The 4,770-nt window shown below is 35.8% G+C and overlaps 1 long non-coding RNA gene across 1 annotated transcript; it reads right to left on the reverse strand.

Moving 5' to 3' along the window:
* Positions 1-3,091: 3,091 nt before the first annotated feature.
* Positions 3,092-4,690, reverse strand: LOC137630867 (uncharacterized). Its single transcript, XR_011041781.1, has 4 exons — positions 4,618-4,690; positions 4,254-4,406; positions 3,832-3,944; positions 3,092-3,509 (listed from the first exon to the last, which is right to left on the reverse strand). It is a non-coding gene; the product is annotated as an uncharacterized lncRNA (long non-coding RNA).
* Positions 4,691-4,770: the final 80 nt, after the last annotated feature.

A 4,770-nucleotide genomic window follows, 5' to 3' on the forward strand; every position in this document is an offset into this window, starting at 1 on the left:
AGGATGCTATAAGATCAGGGGCTCCCACAGGGAAAACAGCCCAGTGTGGAAAGGAAATGAGAAAAAATATTTTAAGAGTAACATTGAAATAAATATTTCCTACATAAACTATAAAAACTAAAAAAAACAAGAGAATGATAAATGCATAGAATGGTTTGCCAGTGTACCCTCAATCAAGAGAACTCTACCCCAAGACAGTGCAAGACCATGGTACAGAGGCTATGGCACTTCTAGCAATCACTTTCTCTTCAAGAGTAACATTGAAATAAATATTTCCTATATAAACTATAAAAACTCAACAAAACAAGAGAAAGATAAATACATAGAATGGTATGCCATTGTACCCTCAATCAAGAGAACTCTACCCCAAGACAGTGGAAGACCATGATACAGCTATGGCACTTCTAGCAATCACTTTCTCTTCAAGAGTAACATTGAAATAAATATTTCCTATATAAACTATAAAATCTCAACAAAACAAGAGAAAGATAAATGCATAGAATGGTTTGCCATTGTACCCTCAATCAAGAGAACTCTACCCCAAGACAGTGGAAGACCATGGTACAGAAGCTATGGCACTTTTAGCAATCACTTTCTCTCTGCAAACAGTATTATTACTTGCCAAGCTACAACCCTAGTTGGAAAAGCAGGATGCTATAAGATCAGGGGCTCCAATAGTGAAAACAGCCCAGTTAGGAAAGGAAATGAGAAAAAATATTTTAAGAGTAACATTGAAATAAATATTTCCTATATAAACTTTAAAAACTCATCAAAGCAAGAGGAAGAGAAATAAGATAGAATAGTGTACCCGAGGTACCCACAAGGAAATAATAAAAAAAAATATTTTAACACTAACATTGAAATAAATATTACCTATATAAACTTGAAAAACTCATCAAAGCAAGAGGAAGAGAAATAAGATAGAATAGTGTACCCGAGGTACCCACAAGGAAATAATAAAAAAAAAATATTTTAACACTAACATTGAAATAAATATTTCCTATATAAACTATAAAAACTCAACAAAACAAGAGAAAGATAAATACATAGAAGGGTGTGCCAGTGTACCCTCAATCAAGAGAACTCTACCCAAAGACAGTGGAAGACCATGGTACAGAGGCTATGGCACTTCTAGCAATCACTTTCTCTCCGCAAACAGTAAGCTACCCTTGTATGCTAGAATTGTGGTCGTCATCACTCTAATCACCACCCACCAAGAAACACAGATGCTGAGAATGCAATGCAGGTCGTATCTTTTATTTATTATTATTACCTCAGCTTAATTTAGTAGCTATACGTCGGGCACGATAAAATCAGCGACCACGGTACCATGCTTATGTGTCGTTTTAATTGCCCTGATTATGATTCAGCAAAACAGGTGATTAAGGCAGCAATAATAATGACCCTTGTTTTACATAGTTTATCTGGCTTATATTAAGTACGAGTAGTCTTGGGAAATCTACAAGGGCGTAGAGAAACGGTCACTATAGTCCATTTCTTTTAGCGAGTCATATTTGCACCGACTCGCGGCGGTGCCCTTTTAGCTCGGAAAAGTTTCCTGTTCGCAGATTGGTTAGAATTATCTGTCCAACCAATCAGCGATCCGGAAACTTTTCCGAGCTAAAAGGGCACCGCTGCGAGTCGGTACAAATTTGCATCGCTAAAAGAAATGGACTATAGTCAGAAACATTTCGTATGCCTATTGGCATACAAGTATATACAGTATATCTATATACACTAAACCATGCTAAATTTTCCACGATTAATATTACCCAATGCCTTACAACTGTAAGGCACAAAACAATTGCAAACACGCAAAAGATTTGCTCAAGTGGTACATTTTAACTTATTTAGGGGTTACGCCCACTAGATAGAATAAAAACTATACCTAAAACTCGATTAAAATGAGTATGAAAAAATTGATGCTTGAGCAAGGTCGTAATTCCCAGCCCAAAATATTTGTGGCGTGGGAGCAGGGGTTGCATTTCATATGTGATAGTTGAAAATTTTGATTTTAAAAATTTCCATGGAAATGACAGATGCAAAAACAACAATATTAGCAAAATTGAATCTAACCAGCATAAATACCTTCACCCCTTCTCGCTCTCACCACCCTCCTTTTCACCCCTTCTCACTTCCTCACCAGCCTGTCTCTCTCTCTCTCTCTCTGAATGTCATGTAGGCCGGTATAACTCATATATGGTGGTTTTTTTTTATTATTTTTACATCGAACCATATCTGAAAGTACTTTTTCCTTCATCGGTGACTTGAACAAGACTAATGTCGAAATAATCTAATGTAGCTGTTAACGGGAGGTATTGTTTAGCTGCGATACTCCAATAATTTAATGTAAGTTAGTCGTGTATTCAGTATTTGCAGTGAATATTCGAAACGTCAAATGATAAAACAATTAAATATGGCAACTCTATTTGTAAAATTTTAATGCTTTCACTAGCAAAAACACCCCTTTGCTGTCTTTGATTCGTTAAGGTTGGAGAGGGCTCCGCCCATTTCATAGTAGTAAGAAGAGCAACACCTTGTCTGTTTTGTCATGGGAACACTTGAGACAGCTGACGAAAGATTTCCACGAGCCAATTTTTTTTATTCGAACTGAACATTCTTTCATAGGAAATCGATTGTTTAAGAGCATTTGCCAATAAAAGTTACTTAACGGTTTTAATTACAGCAAAGAAACTTTATAATTACCGGGCCTCATTAATTAAAAAACGATGAATAAAAGCAGACATTTAGCAAAATCTCATCTTCAATCGGTAATGATAAGAGTATTTGTACCAAGATTTCACCATTATTTTATTTTAGAAATAACGCTCAATGAAGGCATACTAAAGACCAACGATATATACTAACTGGTCTTGCTTTGCATTTTATAACTTAGATTTTAATCAGAAATAATTAAAAAAGGATAACCATAATCTTAGTTTTATATGGCACTTTCTCTTAATGTTCATATAAACTACAATCGTACAAATAGCAATGTTGTTATCCATATTTGTCACTTTATAATTAAATATGGCTAGGACATCTAAGGCCAGAACACTAAATTCAAGCATTTGTAGATGGAAACAGTAGGAAGTCAGTTGTTTTTATTAGAATCATAGAAAATTTATGTATATTCAACCTTAAACATTCTTTGAAATTTATTTAATATATTATACAGTACATAGTAAACTAATTCTTCAAGAGATTTAATCTTAATACTTTCTAATAATTTAAGATAGGGTTTAGTAGTTTTGACTAGTTTTGACAACTAGCAAGATCTGAAAACATGACAATCCACAAGATGTATGCCTTGAACTCCTGGTTCAACTTTTCAACTACTAGAAATCTAGAGGATTCCACAAGTACATTTGACGGAAGTTAGAAGTTTGACAGCAATGAATTTGTATTAGGTATTAGGTAACCGCGTGTTCAGCCAAAAATAATCGGTCGACATCGCTGCCTGTAGAAGTCGCTGAGTTTGTAACCGATCAACAGACGGTAATCACTTCCTGAAAGAAAAATAAAATGAAAATTCACTTGAGGGAGCACCAATACACCGGTACATGATACGGCCGAAAAGTTCAGTGAAAATAATTTGACTAGCTTCGGGGGGAGGGGTATTCCTTGCCCTTTCTCCCGCCTGTCATTAACTACCTCGTTAATAATGACCGTTCATTCCAGCAACGCTGAAAACAATATCCCTACATAAAGGACGATGATTTGTATCTGTGTCGGAACATATGCTGAAGGCAAATATAATTCCACATTTACAGTAGGTTCATAAATGACTGCTCTCTTTACACCCAAGACAAAGATTAATTCATACTTTACCATAGTTCAGCCTTTAGAAAATGCATTTCGAACACTCCTAGGTCAGACTTTTCCTCTGGCAGTTTTTGGATATAAGAAGGCTCTTGCTCTTGAAACTCTGCCCTGGACAGGACCTGTGAAAAAGTAAAGATTACAGACCATTCTCCACCATAATTGGCTATGTATGCATTGTTCAAAAAGTTATATAAACAATACTTATTTTTTTCTTAAGTATATTTCACAACTCACCATATTACCAAACTAGAATCTACAAAAAAAAAAAAAAAAAGGTATGCAAGCCCCCCTCTTGGCATACGGTAGACTAAAAGTCTACCGTATACCAAGAGGGGACACCCTCCCCTCTTCAGGGGCCCCGCCCCTGAATCGGGGAGGGTTAGCTTGCATAATTGTTTTGAAAAAATAAGTGTTAGTTATATGCTCACCTTCATTAATTAACGCCGATTATATTTACCAAAATCGTGAATCAGCCATACTCCTTCTTTGAGGTCCATCATCAGAAATCTACTTTTGAAGTCGAAAAACATTGAAAACGCGTAGGATGGGTAACGAATCCATAACAAACTTCAATTCTGCATCTGTTGAGGAAATAGATTATTAGTAAATTGAAATCTGGGAAATTTTAATTCACGAGAACATTAACGTATTAAACATTTTGTCAAAAAACACAGGCAAAACATAATTACAGGAAAGAAGACCGGCCAATAAATCCGATCTACAATCAACGAGAAGTCTATATATAAACACGAATCAAACTCAAATTACATCAGTAAGGAAAGGTGAACTCACCATCGATTTGAAAACCCGTCACTTTCCAAAAACGTCCTATCACCCGCGATATAGTTCACTAAATGGAAAAAGTTCCCATCGGTGCTCCGACGTGAATTCAAGAACCGGGTAACAGAGGACTTTGCTTCTTGACAACTAGTCAATTACCTTGGT

The sequence above is a fragment of the Palaemon carinicauda genome, chromosome 39, assembly GCF_036898095.1.
Source record: "Palaemon carinicauda isolate YSFRI2023 chromosome 39, ASM3689809v2, whole genome shotgun sequence".
Taxonomy (NCBI): Eukaryota; Metazoa; Arthropoda; class Malacostraca; order Decapoda; family Palaemonidae; genus Palaemon; species Palaemon carinicauda.